We start from the raw sequence: 20,851 nt of genomic DNA, 5'->3' as shown, positions 1-20,851 counted from the left end.
AAAAGCTGTGACCTTTTGGAAGAAGATCACTAGGCCTTTTTCCCAAGGTGCCTCTGGGTGGGGTCAAACTGCCAACTTTTCGATTAGTAGTCATGCACTTAACTGTTTGCTTCACCCAGGGACTTCTCTTTCCTTGAATACTGGACTGTAAAGGTGTTTATATACATTCTAGTAATTTGAGGATTCTAGTTAATTCGGGTGACTGCATTGGGTGTTTTTTTGTTTAGTTAATTGAGTTCTGGTTAGTTAACATTTTACTGTAGTTTGAATTCATTGGTATTTAGCTTTGTTCACAGTCTTAAGCAATTTTGCATGAGCATATTTTATCCTTTTGTCCCTTCTCCATTAAAATGTAAGTTCTTTGAACTCAGAAAAATGATTTATATGTCACTTTATTTTTTTTAAACTATAGTCTTATCCTGTCTCCTCTCACCCTCCCTCCTATCCTTTCTGCTTCCCTTAAGGTATATTGAATGCCTCTGATCTCCCAGGCACTATGCTAGAATTTCTCTTGTGCTCATCTTCTAATAAGAAAATGGGCTTGTTTAAAATGTCATCATCATGTATTTAGTAAACATATAATTGAAAATAACTTTGTTCTTTCAAAACTCTCTTCAGCCATGAAAAGTAGTTGTTTCAATGTCCAAATATTTTGCGTGTTATTTTCTGGAGAGAAACAAATACCTGGAATTATTTGTTACCATACAAAAAATGCATGTGGACATTTTCAAAGTTTATAGCCTATAATTAGAGTTGCTTATTGTTATTTAGACCTCTTCTTTAGCTCTATTATTGTACATACCCTGGTAGAATCCTTTCTCTTTCCCTGAATTCCTTACCCTGCCCCAGGCCTCTCGCTCTTCATTCTTCTGTCTCAGCCTGCTTTTTCTTGTTTATGCTCCTTCCACATTTCTTTGTCCCTTTGTCTTTGTTTGGGTTTATACTCACCAGGAGTAGGACCAATCATCTTTTAATATAACTCATAGAATCCAAGTGTGAGATCCTAATCAAAGAGCTGGAGGGCCATATGGTTTCAGGGTAGTCAGAGCCTTAAAGACCCATCATCTAGCAGGGCCCTCCTCATTTTGTGCCTGAGGAGATAAAAAAAAAAAAAAAAAAAATTAAGGTTCAGTGAATTATGTAACATTCTCAAGGCTACTCAGTGACCAGGCGCCATATCTCCTATTTCCCAATCCCATTCTTGTCTTAAAAACATCTTCCAAATACATGTGGGTAAAAACAAATAAGCTACCATAAGCTATAGACCTATGTATGTCAACTCCTATGGTGCTAAAAAAAAGAACGTGAACACAAAAGAACATACAAAGGATGGGAGGATAGAGAGGGTTGGAAGCTGGCAAAATTGTCACAAAAGGAGAGACTGGAAGGGCTGACTCATTAAGGGGAGAGCAAGTGGGAGTATGGAGTAAGGTGTATATAAACTTATATGGGACAGACTGACTTGATTTGTAAACGTTCACTTGAAGCTCAATAAAAATTAAAAAAAAAAAAAAGAACATACAAGATGTCCTGAAAGTCACTTCCTCAAAAGACCGTGGAAAGATATCTTAGAAATTACCAGTAAGATCTACAGACAAACAAGTTCAGACAAGTTACTGCAGAGGGGAGTGTAGTTAAGTCAGAGGGCACGAGATGGACATTTGTCAACATACACCAAGAAGGAGGAGCTATGAACCTTACAATTGTAAAAGAAATATTTTGGAATAGAAGGAAATTGACCTTTGTTCCTTCACTATTCTTATTTTGACATGTGTGGCAAAATGTATAACAGATCTATTTTAATGCATACAGTAAAAATTAGTGTATTGTAATTTACTTGGGTTAATATAAATTTAATTCAGCCTATTTTTTTTTTCAGCTGCTGTCATGTTTCCAAAGATCTTGATTTTATCATCATTTACAGCTAACAAGACATTTATGATTTCTTTTTGGTTGTCTCTGGTGAAGCATTGTTGGCAGTGCTTCCCTGATTTGAAATTCTTTTGTGCTTGGAAACCTAGTTAGGAAAATGAGTTAGTAAATAACTTCTCCTAAGAGTATAATCTCTCCTTTGTGCCATAAATTAGTTATCCATTCATGTCTGTGGAATAATTCCCAGTTTTGCAATTAAATAATCTGATATGCACAAGCAAACATGCCAATCTTTTTCTAGTCTAGGAGAATTCAGTCAACTTTCTACTTGAACGAATAAGATGTTTTTAAACAGATGCACCATTTTCTCAAAATTGGATTATAAAGACCTGAGCTGCAATCAGATGGATAATTAAACAGCAAAGGTAAGAAGATCCTGACTGTGTGTGTTTACAGTGTTAATTGAAAATATAAAATGTGATTTTTAATCCTAAAGGTAATTTGACTAACACACATATGTACGGATGTGATGGCCACCACATGTTAATCCTTAGCTTGCTGTTGCATTTGAAACTAGCTTTCTCACAGAGAATGGACTTAGTTTGACTGGCGAAAGTTGATCTCATGTTATGTTTTTCTGGGGTGTGTATTTTTGAATGAAAAGATGAAGATGCTACTTTCAAATAGTTTTTTAATTTTGTTTTTCCTTTGCCTGTGATGCTTTTTCTCTGCTCTATTTAATAATTTGGACTATTTTCTGGGATGATCTTTAAAATGCTGGGAAATGCTCCCTCCTTAGTGTAGCTCTTGCTTCTGAAATATCATAGATGTTTGATTTGTCTCACCTCATTTATGGCGGTTATTACAATTTACTTTATGTTATAGTAATTTGGCATACAATATGTCTTCTTTACTGAATTTTAAGCTCTTTGAGGCCAAGGTCTATATCTTATTCATCTTAATCAGAGTCTTTCATTAACTTGATGGAATGTTTGTGGAATCGGTGAAGATAAGACATACATTGCTCTCTGAGAACCTAGATATGTGTCTGGCTCTCGGATAGGTAACTGGCTGGCCAGTTTAGACTAGCCAAGGACTCAGAGGAATTTGCTCATAATGTTCTGTAGATTATATTTTTTTATGAGCAAGAATGAAGTAAAAACATGGATCTGTGGCCCAGCCTTATTTCAATGTGATTGAAAATGTAATTCAGTGTGATTCATGACATTGAAAATGGAAGAAAAAGGAGAAGACACTTAGATTCTTTGAACAGAATTCTGGATTTCGCCCTTGATTCCTTGGGTAACCAACCTTTCACAGTTTCTTCAGATATTTACTAAATTCTGTTAAAAAACTACCTTCATTCAGGGGCTGAGGATCCCTAATTATAAAACATGTAAGTCCTGAGGCTTTTCTTGTTTTTATTATTGGGCCATTTAACTGTTTATTAATACTTCCAGGAGAAGGGAAAAGAAAAATGATTGTGTTTTTGTTTTTAATTAAACTTTCCCATGCAACCATTTGGTCTCTTTTTTGGGCTATTGAGAAAAACTATTTGGACATTTTCCTGAGCTTTTGACAGTGCTAAGAAGCATTCTTCATTATTGCCATTATATATTTAATTATAATCATTCCAATTTCACTTCACTCTTAAGTAGCATTAGTTTTGCAACGAGCCTAGCAAAACATCACCCGCACATCCTGGTCAGTAAAGAGGCCATTTTCAGTCATGCTGCAGGATATTGTTGATTGCTGTCAAATCGACTTTGACTCATGGTGACCTTGTGTAGAACGGAAAAATAAAGTTGCCTGGTTCTGTGTCATCCTCGTGCTCATTGGTATGTTTGAGTCCACTGGTGTGGCTATTGTGCCAGTCCATCCATTGAGGGCTTTTCTCATTTTTGCTGACCCTCTACCAAGCATGATGTCCTTTTCTAGCGATTGGATTTTTCTGATGATGTGTCCAAAGTAAATGAGCTGAAGTTTTCCTGTCCCCCCTTCTAAAAAGCATTTTGGCTGTATTTCTACTAAGTTCAAACTGATGAAGGTCATTAGCCATCAGAGAGCTACAAATCCAAATTACAATAAGATACCATTTTACTCTCACTACAATGGCTAAGATAAAACAAACAAACAAAAACAAATATTGGTGAGGGTGTGGGAAAACTGGAACACTTGTCCATTGCTGGTGGAAATGTAAAATGGTACAGCTGTTGTAGAAAACAGTGTGGTGGTTCCTCAAAAAACTAAAAATAGAACTACCATTAAAAAAAAATAAATAAAAACCAAACCCGTTGCTGACTTATAGTGACCCCATAGGACAGAATGGAGCTGCTCCATAGGGTTTCCAAGTAGTGTCTGACTGATTCAAACTGCCAAACTTTTGGTTAGCAGTCAAACTCTTAACTACTGTACCACCAGGACTCCAGAACTACCATATGACCCAATAATCCTACGCCTAGATGTATGCTCAAAAGGCTTGAAAGAAGACATAAAAAACAGAGACTTGTACATCAGTGTTCATTGCAGCACTATTCACAATAGCCAAAAGGTGGAAACAACCTACATGCCCATCAACTGATGAATGGATATACAAAACGCGGTACATACACACAATGGAATACTACTCAGCCAGTAGAAGAAACAAAGTCTTGATGCATGCTGCAATATGGATGGAGCTTAAAGACATTGTGCTGAGTGAAATAAGTCAATTACAAAAGGACACATACTACGTAATTATATAAAAAGACAAGTAGAGGCAAATGTATAGAGACCAAAGTTTATTAATGGTTACCAGAGGTGAGAGGGAGGGAGAAAGGCGGGTTAACAGCGATGGGAAAATCACATTGATTAAGGGTAGGTTTGCACAACTGAGTATAGTAATTGCTGTTAATAAGTTGTACACCTGTAAAAATTTGAACTGGCAAAAGTTGTATGATAAATATATTTACAACAATGAACAACAACAACAAAAAGAGTAGCTGCTGAGCCTACTTATGTACAATAAAAAATCTCACTGAATTTAGTTCCTTGGTTTGGAGGGTTAGGGTCATGGTTTCACGGGACATTCCAGTTAATTGGCTTAAAAATTTGTGTAGTGTTTCTGTTCTGTGTCCTAGTTTGTTGTGTAGTCCCTGGGGTTTTAAAAACTTGCAAGTGGCCAGCCTAGGCACAATTGGCCTCTATTCTCCTGGAGCAACAGAGGAAGAAGGAGAGTCAGGGATAGGAGGAAAATATGGAATGTGTGGCTAACTGCCTCCATGAACAATTGCCTCCTTTGCTGTGGGACGAGAAGAACTGGATGGTGCCTGGCTACCATTACTGATTGTTTTGATCAAAGATTCTGTAGAAGAATCCTGATCAAAATGGGGACAATGCAGAACAGATTTTAAAATTCTCATGGACTCCAAACTTCCTGGAGCTATAGGGGCTGGGAGAACCCCTGAAACTACTGCCTTGAAATAATCTTTAAACCTTAAAACAAAAATATCTCAAGTCTTTTTAAAACCAAACAATAGTTTAGCTTAACTAGTAAAAAAAAGTCTGCCTCGAGCATTTCGCTCTTTCAAGAACTATCTGTATGAGATCAAAGTGACTACTGAAAAGATTAGATAAGAACCTTAGCGGCAGTGAGTTTATATTAATGGGGGAGGAACAACTCAGAAAGGAGGGTGAGAATAGTTACACAACTCGAAAAACGTAATCAATGTCACTGAATTGTGCATGTAGAAACTTTTGAATTGGTCTACTTTTTGCTCTGTATATTCTCAACAACAACAAAATAAAATTAAGAAAGAAAAAAAAAAAAAAGATTGACCTGATGGTGCCATGAGCCCAGAATCCCCATTTTGGCTCTGAAGAGTCCAGCAGCAGGTCCTATAGAATTGGTGATTAAAGGAAACACTTAATTTGGCTTTTCTAACTCTCTCAAGTCCACTTAAGCCCCTGGAGGTTTTCCCCTTTGAGAGGGATTGGGTAATTTCAACACCTTAGCAACAGAGTATTGGTCAAAATCCACCTTTAATTTCTTCTTACATGGGGAAATAAAGACATCTGTTACTATCTGCCAGAGCAGTGGTTATAAGCTTGGCTGCTACCCAAAAGATCGACATAAGCCACTCCTTGGAAACACTATTAGGGAGATCTACTCAGTCCTGTAGGGTCACTGTGGGTTGGAATTGACTCGACAGCAATGGGTTTGGTTTTTTGTTTTTTTACTGTTACTGGGAGAGCTGGGAAGATAAGGGATAAAACTCAGGTTTCTCCTATTGTGAATGTATTGCTCTTTGTGAGCTCACTTGGAGCAAATTTGGGTTCTCTTAGAGGTAGCAGGGAGGCCAATTAAAGAGACGGGGCAAAAAGAGTTGGTCAAAAGCATCAACAGAAATCTGTGCCTTATGTAATTTTCTTCTGGTTTGAGCACCTGGGGGTTCTTGGCAGGTCTTCAAGCTTCTGCCCACACAAAGTGTTTGGAGGGTGTGGCCATCTACCCAACTGTGAAGTGTCAGCTCATTTACTCCACAAACATTTGTTAAGTGCTTTTGGAGCCCTGGTGGTGCAGTGGTTAAGAGCTTGGCTGCTAACTAAAAGGTCAGCAGTTCAAATTCACCAGGTGCTCCTTGGAAACCCTATGGGGCAGTTCTACCCTGTCTTATAGAGTTTCTAACCCAGACCCAGTCGGAATTGACTTGACAGCAATGGGTTTGGTGTTTTGTTTTTTTTTTTATTGAATGCAGAGCACTATCTTCAACACTTTTTAAAAATTCTAAGTTCCATGAAAAAAATGATTGTGTTTATATATATATATATAAAGTTTGCCATGTTAACCATTTTTAAATGTACAATTCCTTGGCATTAATGATATTCACAATGTTGTGCAAACATTACTATTTTCAAAACCTTTTCATCACTCCAAACAGAAATTCTGTACCCGTTAAGCAATAACTCCCCATTGTTTTTCGCCCATCCCCTGGCCCCTAGTAACCACTAGTCTTCTTTCTTTCTCTATGCGTTTGCCTATTTTAGATATATTGTATAAATGGGGCCATGTAATATTTGTTGTTTTGTGTCTGGTTTATTTCACTTAGCATAATGTTTTCAAGGTTTACACAGATTGTAACATGTATTAGAACTTCATTCCTTTTTATAGATTAGTAATATTCCATTGTATGTATTACCAGAAACCCTGATGGTGTAGTGGTTAAGTGCTACGGCTGCTAACCAAGAGGTCGGTAGTTCAAATCTGCCCGATGCTCCTTGGAAACTCTATCAGGCAGTTCTACTCTGTCATATAGGGTCACTATGAGTCAGAATCGACTCGACGGCAGTGGGTTTGGTTTGGGTTTGTATGTACTACCACATTTTGTTTATCCATTCACCGTTGATAACCAAACCAAAACCCATTGCCATCAATTCGACTCTGACTCAAACTCTGGTGGCATTGTGGTTAAGAGCTACAGCTGCTAACCAAAAGGTCAGCAGTTCGAATCCACCAGGCACTCCTTGGAAACCCTGTGGGGCAGTTCTACTCTGTCCTACAGGGTCGCTATAAGCCAGAATTGATTGGACAGCAACGGGGTCATTGTTGATAGGCACTCGGATTGTTTCTACTTTGTCTATTGTGAGTAGTGCCACTATGAACCCTGGTGTGCGAGTTCTAAGTTCTATTTTTTACTCCACCACTCTATGTTGGGCAACTCTTAGTTGTTAATTTTTTTAAATAATATTTTATTGTGTTCTTGGTGAGGATTTACAGAGCAGTTTAGCTTCCCATTCAACAATTGCTACACAAGTTGTTCAGTGGCATTGGTTACATTCTTCACGATGCATGAACATTCTCATTATTTCCGTTCGGTTTCCAATAATCTAGTTTCCCTGCTCCCTTACATTCTCATCTTTGTTTTAAAGTAATTGTTGACTGTTGGGTCTCAAATAGGTGATTTTTTAAAGAAGCATAGCACTTACAGGTGATAGTCATTATTTTATGAGCCACTCTATTATTTAGTTTTAGGTGACCTCAGGGGTTAGTTTTGGTTCAACTTCTGAACAGTATCTCAGGGCATTAGTCTGGGGAGTTCTCCAGTCTCAGCCAGCCCAGTAGGTCTGTTTTTGTTGTGCTTTTTTTTTTTTTAAAGAAATTGGAGGTTCTGTTCAACATTTTTCTTCCATTCTATTGGGGTATATCTATAGGGGCCGGAGTAAACTTTTTTGTTATACTTTAGATAAAGGTTTACAGAGCAAACTAGCTTCTCAATAAACAATTAGTACACATATTGTTTTATGATATTGGTTGCCAACCCCACAACATGTCTACACTCTCCCCTTCTTGACCTTCGGTTCCCCATTACCAGATTTCCTCTTCCCTCCTGCCTTCTCATCCTTGCCCCTGTTTGGTGTGCCCATTTAGTCTCATTTTGTTTTATGGGCCTGTATAATCTTTGGTTGAAGGGTGAACCTCAGGAGTTACCTCATTACTGAGCTAAAAGGGTGTCTGGCAGCCATACTCCTGGGGTTTCTCCAGTCTCTGTCAGGCCAATAAGTTTGTTTTGTGTATGTGTGTGTGTGAGAGAGAGAGAGTTAGAATTTTGTTCTACATTTTTCTCTAGCTCTGTCCAGGACACTTTATTGTGATCTCTGTCATAGATGTTGGTGGTGGTCACTGGGCACTATCTAGATGTGTTGGACTCCGTTTGGTGAAGGCTGTGGTAGTTGTGGTCCATCAGTATTTTGGACTAATCTTTCCCTTGTATCTTTTGTTTTCTTCATTCTCCCTTGCTCCAGATGGATGACACCAGTGGAGCATCTTAGATGGCCACTCACAAGCTTTTAAGATCCCAGACCCTACTCACCAAAGTAGAATGTAGAATATTTTCTTTATAAACTATGTTATGCCAATTGAACTGGATATTTCCCGAGCCATGATCCTCACAGTCTTCAGCCCAGTAATTCGGTCCCTTAGGGAGTTTGGATACGTGTATGGAGATTCCATGACTTTGCGTTTCATCAGATTGTGCTGCCTTCCCCAGTATTGTGTACTGTCTTACCCTTCACCAAAGTTACCACTTACCTATTGACTATTTAGTCAATATTTAGTATTTTTCCATCCTCAGCCCACCCCTCCCTTGTAAACATCAAAGATTGTTTCTTTTTGTGTGTAAATCTTTTCATGAGTTTTTATGGTAGTGATCTCATACAATATTTGTCCTTTTGTGATTGACATATTTCACTTAGCATAATGCCCTCCAGGTTCATCCATGTAGCGAGATGCTTCCCAGATTTATCATTGTTCCTTATCATTGTGTAGTATTTCATTGTGTGTATGTACCATAGTCTGTTTATCCACTCATCTGTTGATAGGCATCTAGATTGTTTCTGTCTTTTGCTATTGTGAATAATGCTGCAATGAATATGGGTGTGCATATGTCTATTTGTGTGACGGCTCTTATTTCTCTAGGATATATTCCTAGAAATGGAATTGCTGGATCATATGGTATTTCTATTTCTAGCTTTTTAAGGAAGTGCCATATCGTTTTTGAAAATGGTTGTACCATTTTGCATTCCTACCAGCAGTGCATAAGAGTTCCGGTCTTCCCGGATCCTCTCCAACATTTGTTATTTTCTGACTTTTTGATTCTTGCCAGTAATGCTGGAGTGAAATGGTATCTCATTGTGGTTTTGGTTTGTATTTCTCTAATGGTTAGTGTACACGAGCAATTCCTCAAGTGTCGGTTAAATGCTGGAATGTCTTCTTTGGTGAAGTGTCTGTTCATTTCCTTTGCCCATTTTTTTAAATTGGGTTATTTGTTTTTTTGTTGTAGAAAAAAAAAAATGTAGAGGTATTGGATTTTCCTGTAGATTTAAGAGATTAGCCCTCTGTCGAATTTATCATAGCCAATTTTTTTTTTTCCCAATCTGTTGGTTCTCTTTTTACTCTTTTGGTGAAGTATTTCGATGAGCATAAGCTTGTATCCTGTTAATGCCCTGTATTAGGCCCTCTAGCACTGATCTTATTTTTTCCTTCTATGATCTTTATAGTTTTTGGTTTTATATTTAGGCCTTTGATCCATTTTGAATTAGTTTTTGTATGTGGTGTGAGGTATGAGTCCTGCTCCTTTTTTTTTTTTTTGCAGATGGACATTCAGTTTTGCCAGCACTATTTGTGAAAAAGACTGTCTTTTCCCCATTTGATGGTCTTTGGGCCCTTGCCGAAGACCAGGTGACTGCTGGAGGATAGATTTTCATCTGGGTTCTCAATTCTGTTTCATTGGTCAATGTACCTGTCATTGTACCAGTAGCAGGATATTTTGACTACAGTAGCTGTTTAGTAGGCTCTGAGGTCAGATAATGTGAGTCCTCCTACTTTATTGTTCTTCAATAGTGCTTTACTTATCCAGAGCCCCATCCCTTTCCATATAAAATTAATGATTAGTTTTTCCATCTATTTAAAGAATGCTGTTGGTATCTGGATTGGGATTGCATTGTTTTTGTAGATTGCTTTGGGTAGAGCTGACATTTTCACAATGTTGAGTCTACCTGTCCATGAGCGTGGTATGTTTTCCATTTATGTAGATCCCTTTTGGTTTCTTGCAGTAGCGTTTTGTAGTTTTTTTGTATAGGGCTTTTACATTTCTGGTTAGATTTATTCCTAAGTATTTTATTTTTTTTAGGGGCTATTATAAATGATATTGCTTTCATGATTTCCTTTTCCTCATTCTCTTTATTGTTGTATAGAAATCTAACTGACTTTTGTATATTTATCTTGTATCCTGCCACATCTTTGTATTAGTTCCAGTAGTTTTCTTGTGGAGTCTTTTGGGTTTTCTATGCATAGGATCATATCATCTGTAAATAAGAACCGTTATACTTCTTTGTTACCAACTTAAAAAAAAAATTGCCCTTTATTTCTTTTTCTTGCCCTATTGCTCTAGCTAGGACTGCCAGCACAATGTTAAATAAGAGTGGTGATAAAGGACGCCCTTGTCTTGTTACTGTTCTCAAGGGGAGTGTTTTCAGCCTCTCTCCATTAAGAATGATGTTGGCTGTTAGTTTTCTATAGATGCTGTTTATTATGTTGAGGAATTTCACTTCTATACCTATTTTACTGAGAGTTTTTTTTATCAGAAATGGGTGTTGGACTTTGTTGAATGACTTTTCTGCACCGATTGAGGTGATCACGTGATTCTTTTCTTTATGTGGTGGATTATGTTGATTGATTTTCTAATGTTGAACCATCCTTGCATACCTGGTATGAATCCCGCTTGGTTGTGGTGTATTATTTTTTGATATGGTGCTGAATTCTATTGGCTAGAATTTTGTTGAGAATTTTTGCATCTATACTCATGAGAGATATTGCTCTGTAATTTTCTTTTTTTTTTTTTTTGTGGTGTCTTTGCCTGGTTTTGGTATCAGGGTTATGCTGCTTTATAGAATGAATCCGGAAGTCTCTCCTTCTTTTCTATGTTCTGAAATAGTTTGAGTAGTACTGGTGTAAGCTCTTTTCTGAGTGTTTGGTAGAATTCTTCAGTGAAGCCATCTGGGCCAGTGCTTTTTTTTGTTGGGAGTTTTTTTTTTTTTAATTACCTTTTCAATGTCTTCTCTTGCTATGTGTCTGTTCAGATTTTCAACATCAGTTTGTGTTAGTTTGGGTAGGTAGTGTGTTTCTAGAAATTTGTCCATTTCCTCAGGTTTTTCAAATTTGTTGGAGTGTAGTTTTTTATAGTACTCCGTTATGATTATTTTTATTTCAGTTTGGGTCTGTTGTAATGTCCCCCATTTCATTTCTTATTTGGGTTTTTTGTATCCTCTTCTATTTTTCTTTTTTTTCAGTTTGGTCAATGTTTTGTCGATTTTGCTGATCCTTTCCAAAGAATCAGCTTTTGGTTTTGTTGATTCTTTCTGTTGTTTTTCTATTCTCTATTTCATTTATTTCTCCTCTGATCTTTATTATTTCCTTTCTCCTGTGGTTGTGGGCTTCTTTTGCTGTTCTCTTTCTATTTGTTCAACTTGTGTAGCTAATATTTTGATTTTGTCCCTTTCTTCTATTTTTGATGTGTGCATCTTTTTCTGTAAATTGACCTCTGAGCACTGCCTTTGCTGTGTTCCAAAGGTTTTGGTGTCATGTGTTTTCATTCTTGTTTGATTGTAGAATTTTTTTTTTTTATTCCATCTTTGATTTCTTATATTACCCAGTGGTTTTTAAGTAGGTTATTATTCAGTGTCCATGTATTTGGTTTTTTTTTTCCTTTCACTTCCTGTTGTTAATTTCTACTTTGATGGCATTGTGACCAGAGAAGATACTTTGTATTATCTCAATATTTTGGATTTTGTTGAGGGTTGCTTTGTGGTCTATTCTGGAGAGTGTTCCACGTGCATTGGAAAAGTGTGTGTACTTTACAGCAATTGGGTGGAGTGTTCTATATATATCTATGAGGTCAAGTTGGCTGATTGTGGCCTTTAGATCTTCTGTATCTTTGTTGAGTTTCTTTCTAGATGTTCCGTCCTTTACTGAGAGTGGTGTGTTGAAGTCTCCTACTATTATTGTAGAACAGTCAATTTCTCTTTTCAGTGCTGTTAGAGTTTGTTTTATGTATTTTGGAGCCCTTTCATTTGGTGCATAGATATTTATTATGGTTATATCTTTGTGATGGATTGTCTCTTTAATCATTATGTAATGCTCTTCTTTGTTTTTTATTGTGTATTTTGTTTTAAAACCAGTTTTATCTGAGCTAAGTATTGCCATCCCTGCTCCTTTTTGGTGGCTGTTTGCTTGATGTATTTTTCCATCCTTTGATTTTTAATAAATTTATGTCTTTGTTTCTAAGGTGTGCCTCTTGTAGACAGGATTGGTAGATCCCTTTTTTTTTTTTTTTTAAATCCATTCTGTCACTCTCTGTCTCTTTATGAGTGCATTTAGGCCATTTACATTCAGTGTAATTATTGATAAAAAAAATTTTTTTTTTATAGGTATAAAAAAAATTTTTTTTTTATGAGTTTATTGCAGTCATTTTGTAGTGCTTTTTTTTGTGGTGCCGAGGTTTTTTTTGTTCCTCTTACTCTCCTGTGCTGAATTCCTTTGTTTGTAGATTTTTTTTTTTCATTTCTTTTGTTTTTGTAGATTTTGTGTTTACTGAGTCTTTGTTTTTCTTCTTTATTTTGATGAGCAGGTTTGTTAACTTTGTAGTTACCTTGAAATTTACCATTATCATCCTAGGTTTGAACCAGTCCTTTATTACTTGGTATCACCTTGACTTCCTCTTCATTTGAAAGTTCTATACCTACACCGTTTATTCCCTCTTTTATTGTTCTGACGTTGTTGTCATTTACAGTTAACCTCTCTGGTTCCTTGTTGTAAACGTTTTAGTTTTGATTTATCCTTTAGAGTTCATTACCTAAGTTGGTATCTGGCTGATTCAGTCTTGCATCCTAGATTCAGTCTGTCGTCTAATGTTGTTGGTTCTCTAACCGAAGAAATCCCTTTAATGATTCTTGTAAATTTGGTTCAGTTTTCGCATGCTCCTTTGATTTCTGTTTATCTGGAAACATCCTAATTTCACCATCATATTTGAGTGAGTTTTGCAGAAATATATTATTCTTGGTTAGCTATTTTTTTCTTTCAAGGTTTTATGTATGTCATCCCATTGCCTTCTTGCCTGCATGGTTTCTCCCAAGTAATCAGAGCTTAGTCTTATTGTTTCTCCTCTGTGACTTTTCATTTTTCTAGAGCTGTTCTCAGAATTCTTTGTCTTTGGTTTTAGCACGTGTGATTATGATATGCCTTGGTGAATTTCTTTTGGGGTCTACCCTATATGGTGTTTGTTGAACTTCTTGGGTGGTCAGCTTTTCATCTTTCATGATATTAGGGAAGTTTTGTGTCAGTAGTTCTTCAATGATCATCTCTGTGTTCCATTTTCTCCCCCTGTTCTGGAACTCTGGTTGCTCCCATATTTTGGCTTTTGATTGTATCCCACATCATTCTCAGGGTTTCTTCATTTTTCTTCATTCTTTTCTGTGATTTTTCCTCAAATAACGTGTATCCAAGTATTTGTCTTCAATTTTGCTGATTCTGCCTTCCACTGTTCCAAACTTGCTCCTCAAACCTTCTATGACACTATCCATTTCTGAAATCTTGTTTATCTTTTGGATTTCTAATTGCTGTTCTTGTGTAGTTTCTAGATGTGTGTTTGTTTTGACATTTTTTCCTGTATTATTTTCCTGAATTCTTCCATTGTTTTGTCTGTCTTTACCATGATTTATCTGTATTTTCCATGATTTTGTCTATTTTTTCCTCATTTCTGTCTGCTTTTTGCTTCAACTCTTGGATAGCCCTGAATATTAGAGATTTGAATTTCCTTTCAGGTAGTTCCAATGCCTTTTCTTCTACTGGAAGGTCATCTGGTGTTTTATTTTGGACACCTACTGGGGCCTTTTTTTTTTTTTTTTTATGTTTTTATGTTGTCTGCTGTCTTTGGAACATTCAGCAATTATTTTCTTCATTCATTAATTGTAGATTTATTTGTTTCATCCTGATTTTGTGTTTTATTTGGGTATGTCTGAGCAGGCAGGCTGTGCGTTGTTGTTTGCTCATCTCTGGACACGATATTTATTACCACCTTGTCCAATGGTCAGAGCCTGTTGCTCAGCTATGGTGCAGCAGGGCATGTGCAGCAAAGGGGGAGGGGCTGAGAAGGGTCATTTGTGGCAGGTACTGGGCCCGACAAGGTGGGGTCAAGTGTCAGTGCAGGGCAGATTCCAGAAGACTGTGCCTGTGCTGCTTGGGGGTGAGATGCTCAGCGCATGGTGCAGATGTGGGGGGAGGTTGTGAGATGTGGAGCTAAGTGAGTGTGAGAAAGAAGAGAAAGAAGAGAGAGAAACAAGAGCCAAAAAAAAAAAAAAAAGTGCTGAGGGAGCCTACTTTTGGAATGGTGCAGACCCAGGGAAGCCATGTGACAGTGGCTTTCTATCTGGACAGTGAGGCACAGCCTGTCAAGAAGGTACAGATTCAACACATGCAGCTACATGGGTTGGAGAAACGAAAGGAAGAAAGGGAGAGAGAGGTGAAAAAAAAAAAAAAAAAACCTAGATAAAAAAAGAAGAGAGAGGGAGAGAGGTGCATGCAGCCAGGTGGTCAGGAGAAAGGAATGGAAGGAATGTAGAGAGAGACAAGAAATCGAGAAAAAAAAAAAAAAAAAAAAGATGCCAGGTGGTTGGGAGGAAGGAAATGAAATGAAGGAAGATAGAGAGAGACAAGAAACCAAAAAAAAAAAAAAAAAGAACAAAGAAAGAAAAAAAATGCCCCAAGGGAGCCCACCGGAATGGAGTCCCTAGATGAACAGCACCATATAGTTGGTCAAGAAGGAGTGGAGATGGCACACAATGTCAGGTGTTTAGGAGAAGGGGAAGGAAGGAAAGTAGAGAAAGACAAGGAAACTGAGAAAGGAAAAGAAGAGAAAAAGAAAGAAAGAAATGCCCTCAGGGAGCCCACTGGTGTGGTTGCGCAGACCAAGGAAGTGGCTCCCCAGCTGAGTGGTACTGCATAGCCCATCTAGAAGGAGCAGAGATAGCACATGGCACCAGGTGTTCAGTAGGAAAGAAGGGAAGTATGGTAGACTGAGACAAGAAACCAAGAAAAGAAAAGAAAAAAAATCCCCAAGGGAACCCACTGGTGTGGCAGCATGGACCAGGGAAATGGTTCCCCACCTGAGCTGCACTTCACATCCTATCAAGGAGGAGTGGAGATGGCACACGGAGCCAGGTGTTCAAGAGAAAGGTAAGGAAGGAAGTGAGAGAGAGAGAAGAAACAAACAAAAAAACCCCAAAAAGCAACAATAACAAAAATGACTGGGGGCTCCCTGGCCACGGGACCGTGGTCCACCGGGAAGTGGTGGAGGCTGAGCAGGGGGAAGAAGGGTGGGGGGTGGGAAAACATGTATTGCTGGTTGCTGGGTGTACTGTCTCCTGCTAGGAGTTCTGTGAAGCTGCCTTCCCATACTCCCTGTCTGCTCTTCTTGGTGGCTGAGAATCCAAGATGGGGAATCTGTGCTGTGTTAGCTGATAGGGGACCTCCACTTCCTGTCTCTCCTCGCTCTCTGTTCTCTGTCAGTTTCTTATTCCATTTGGTGCTTGGCTGCGTTCTTTATCCCTTCATTTGATGCTTGGGGTTCCAGGATTGACATTTGTCTCATTTTACTTGGTTTTTGAGTCTTTGCTGTGGAGGGACAGCATGGTGCTTCTGTTTATAGTGCCACATTGGCTCCGTGTCTTGTTTTTTTAGTGTGCTGTAGACGAAAGTTTACAGAACAAACTAGCTTCTCATTAAACAATTAGTACACATTTTTTTTGTGATATTAGTTGACAACCCCATAATATATCAACACTCTCCCCTTCTTGACCTTGGTTTCCCTATTACCAGCTTTCCTGTCCCCTCCTGCCTTCTCTTCCTTTCCCCTGTGCTGGTGTGTCCCTTTAGTCTTGTTTTGTTTTATGGGCCTGTCCACTCTTTGGTTGAAGGGTGAACCTCAGGAGTGACTTCATTATGAAACTAAAAGGGTGTCTGAGGCCATACTCTTGGGGTTTCTCCAGTCTCTGTCAGACCAGTAAGTATGGTCTTTTCTTTTTTTTTTTTATGAGTTAGAATTTTGTTCTATATTTTTCTTTAGTTCTGTCTGGGGCCTTCTATTGTGATCCCTGTTAGAGCAGTCAGTGGTAGTAGCTGGGCACCATCTAGTTGTGCTGGACTCAGTTTGGTGGATGTTGTGGTAGTTGTGGTACATTAATCCTTTGACTAATCTTTCCCTTGTGTCTTTGGTGTTCTTCATTCTCTTTTGCTCCAGAGGGGTGAGACTAATGGAGTATCTTCGATGGCTGCTCACAAGCTTTTAAGACCCCAGAAACTATTCACCAATGAGCAACTAGTTTTTATGATTTCTGCTTTCATTTCCTCATTTATAGGTGGAAGATACTAAAAGTAATACCCTGATAATGTTACAGGAAACTGTGCAGGTTAATGAGTAGATGAACATCTTATTTCAATCAGCCCATATAAAGACAGCATTTATAGATTTGTAGTCAAATCAGATAGGACTGAAAACTTTGGTCAGTCTTATTTTCTGCAGGAAAGATAGATATCACCACACTTGTGGTCAATTATGTTTATCCCCATCAATTTGGCCAGGTCAATAAACCTTGCATTTACATCATAACTTTGTATTGTGGGAGATATACAAAGTATAATAAGTGACCCAAATTTTTATTTAGTAAAATTGAGATGAAGTGATTTTCCCGAAATTATTCTGATATAAATTATAGATACTGAGCTTGTCTTTAGGGTTTTTTCAGTCCCTGTGCTGTCATTTAATTGTTCTACAAAGAAATGATAAACATTAGAGTTATTATATTTAATGACTCATTTAGTCCTACTGACCCCATTCCACCTAGTAAAATAAACAATCCTTATTCTTCACTTTGTTTTGAATTCAGTTTGTCAAAAATAGGCTGGGAATAGGTTAATTAAATAGCTAATTAAGCAATTATATAATATATATATAATATTTATATTGTGATTAACTCAGAGTTAGAATTTGTATTAAATTGGAATAAAAATACTTTTCAAATAATTAGAATATTATAAAATTCACTTAATACTAATACCATCATATAAACATTGGTCACAACTCTGAAATCTTTTTGATTTATATGAGGTTGGATATCTCCACTAATCAGATCCTAACAGTTGCTTCTAAAAATAAGTCTCCAAATTAGCTTATTTATATTTCATTTGTCTCTTTCTCATGAAGGTAACAATAAAATTATGGTTATGTGAACTTCCTGATTGTTTAGATTCCAGTTCAACAGAGATTTACTTCAGTTTCTTTTATTATGATTAGAGAGAATAATGTTTTCTTATTTTTCAGTTCCATTTATGAGGAGCCTGTTGCCTTTAGTCACCCAAGGAAGGCTCCTCACTGGCCGTCTCATAGGATCTTTGTACTTACGTTTTTGCTTTTTTGAACTTGGAACATTTTACAAAATCTCCTAAGCTTTTTTCAGGTGATCTTTAAAAACAGACTTCAGGGAGATTTTAGCAATCAAATTGATGGTTTCTGTGTTAATAGCTTTTAAAACATGTTTTCATGATCCAATGTGTTTGTGGTCGGGTGGGGTGGGTAGCGGGGAGAGCAAATAACAACCAGAAAAACCTAAGTGGGAGTTAAAAGTTTTTTCTTCCAACTTATTTGCTAATAATTATTCAGAGGCTTTATGTACGTTTTTTGGAGATTCTAGAGACATTTTCATTTCAGGCTTCATATATTTGCGTCATAAATAAATATCAGATACCTTTGGACGCATTAGAAACTAAACGTTATGCAAAGGCTACCCTCTGTTGCGTCAGGAGCTGAGTTGTTTTCGTTAAAATATCTGCTGTGAAAAGTGCAGAGATGAGAAGGGATGTTAGCTCCCCTTTTTTTCCTGCTCTTGAGTGTCAGAGATTTGTATTGTTGGTAGGAAATAAGATTTCATTTTCCTTGGCCACATTCTGATGCTGGTTCCACTGAAGAAACTCTCCCATTCAGATTTTGTGCCCAAGGTAAGTCAGAAAAGGAATTCCTGGAGCAAAGCATGGATTTGTTGATGGAACTTGGGGGAGACCAGATGAGCATCCTCAGAATGGAAGCGCACATATCTGTCTGCCTGAATGTGTAAGAAATAGAAAACCCTTTCCACAGCCTAAGCCTCCCACTGGTGTGATTATCAAATAGTGTTTATCGTCAAAATATGACTGATGGTTTTTCTGTAGCAAAATGGTTTATTTCATGTGGGGCAGGTGTCTGTGTGCCTGCCTTAAATTTATGAACTAATAACATTCTGTTCCAAGAAATATCGTCAGGTTTTATAGCACCACAATTTCGTACTAAGAGTGATTCTGGTAAAGGGATGATTTTCCTTTTAAATAATCATTCCTGAAATTTCCAAATATAAAGGGAAAGTCATATACCAGTAATCTAATTTGTGGAGAAGGTGCCTTTTTAATCAATGTAAACTTTCAAAATTGACTAATAATTGCATTTTCTCTTAACAAAATATTCATTCTTTTCCGTTTGGATCTGACATCACAGCTGCAATTAAATACATGATGCTGAATCAATGCTGTTTTCACTGAAATTTTCAAGTCATCTCCTGAGACCAGCTTACACATGGTAGGCTGGACTTGAACCTCTAATCTTCCAGTTCGGAACTGAGCATGTTAACCATTTGCACCACTGAGGGACAAGCCTTTTTCTACTATTGGAATGGTTGTAAATGCCAACAAAATAGATTCAAGCAAGTTTTATGAATGAGATTACAAATAAATGATAATAAACAAAATAATTAGAAAAGCCAGCCAAAATAATTGACTAGAAATTAAGTAAATTTTTAAGAACTTGTGCCAAAGAACTACGGATAGTAAAAATAAATATCCTCTGAGGACTACCCTCTGCGGTAGTCATAGTAATTTGTATGAAATCAGTCAGGTACTGGTGTGAGTAAATTCTCGCTGCTGATTAAGGGGTCTGGGATCCTGCCTCTTTGTGCCCTTAGTGAGCCCTCAGTATGTACTCAGCTCACCCCCGCTAATGCAAGCTGGTCTTAAATAAAACAGAGTGGCAAATATTTAGCATGTGTTTTATGTGTCTTTGGGATTTTTCCCTCCCCACCATTGGTAAATAGCATATTTCCTCCATCTATCTGTGACCTTTGAGATAACTTCCCTTGTTAAACACACACTCATTTGTGTGGGTGTTTGTTTTCTTTCTTTTTCTTTTTTCCCCCTGCATCAAAAGCCACTCTTTTTTTTTTTTTTTGGCCTCATATTCAACTGCGCTCAGCTCAGAGTAAGGTCTTCTGATGGACGTCAGGTCTCCAGTTTTGAAAGGAGGGAATCAGGAGCAAAGGAATTAACAATCACAAAGAGCAACCTACAAACGCAAACAAAATAGAAAAATGTTTTTCCCATTGCAAATTATGCTCAGGTTTTATTGGTTGTAACTCCCATGCTGACATAACTCAACATGAAATTCAAGTTGTTTGAGATGCTGTTTTCAAGGGTGTGATATGATTGTACTGACTCGTAAACTGACCGGTAATATTTGTAGATTTTCAGGGACTCCATATGGACCGTCTGAAATAAAAATGTTACATTGGTGTTATGGATTGAATTGTGTCCCCCCAAAATATGTGTTGGAGTCTTGACTCCTATACTTGTGGATTTAATCCCATTTATGATTAAGGTTTTCTTCGGTATGTTAATGAGCCATATCAGTGTAGGGTGTATCCTAAACCTAATCACTTCTGAGTGATATAAGGAGCAACATATAGACACAGAGACAAACGAGCACAAATTAAGGAGGACAGAAGCACATGTGAAGACCCCCAGTGAACCAAAGAACAAGGGGAGTACAGAAGCTGAGACAAGGATCTTCCCCCAGGGCCAACAGAGAGAGCCTTCCGTTAGAGCCAATGCCCTGTATTCAGACTTCTAGCCTCCTAAGCTGTGAGAAAATAAAAAGTCTGTTCTTTAAAGCCACACACTTGTGGTATTTCTGTTACATCAGCACTAGGAAACCAAGGCACTTGGGAATGGTCGAGAGCATGCCTTTTGTCCTGCTCCTACAAACGTGGATGCTTTGGAATCTGTGTGGACTATTGAGCTGGAGGCCATAGGATGGGATTCAGACGTGCCTGTGCTAAGTTACACTAGAGCCATCACCACAAAGCTGCCAGTCCATGAGCCTGAGGCAGTGTTATCCTACTCATTTGTGTCTATGCCACTCCTGGAAAACTTACTGAGGCCCACAGGGGAGTGCCTCAGCAGCTCAAACCTCTTTCGCTCTCCCTTCAGAGTTTCCATGTCCAACTGCATACCTTTTCCTCTCTGTGTTCACCCCTCTGATTTCTGGGCCAAAACTTGGCACACAGAGAGGGCAGGATTAGTATGAATGACCAG

At 37.8% G+C, this 20,851-nt stretch overlaps 1 protein-coding gene across 4 annotated transcripts in view; it reads left to right on the top strand.

Annotated features, from left to right (window-relative positions):
* The window catches only part of PDE4D (phosphodiesterase 4D), a 1,645,162-nt gene that overhangs the window by 35,474 nt on the left and 1,588,837 nt on the right, over nucleotides 1-20,851 (top strand). For 2 of the 4 annotated variants that reach the window (XM_049857489.1, XM_049857479.1), the window contains exon 2: nucleotides 2,174-2,297. The exons of the other annotated variants lie outside the window; for them this stretch is intronic. The gene's annotated coding sequence lies outside the window, so the exon portion shown is untranslated. The remainder of the gene's footprint in view (nucleotides 1-2,173; nucleotides 2,298-20,851) is intronic. 4 annotated transcript variants of the gene reach the window in all.

Source organism: Elephas maximus, chromosome 2 (genome assembly GCF_024166365.1).
Source record: "Elephas maximus indicus isolate mEleMax1 chromosome 2, mEleMax1 primary haplotype, whole genome shotgun sequence".
NCBI classification, from domain to species: Eukaryota; Metazoa; Chordata; class Mammalia; order Proboscidea; family Elephantidae; genus Elephas; species Elephas maximus.
The sequence above is the reverse complement of the archived record's forward strand: the minus strand, read 5'-3'. Positions and strand labels throughout refer to the sequence as shown.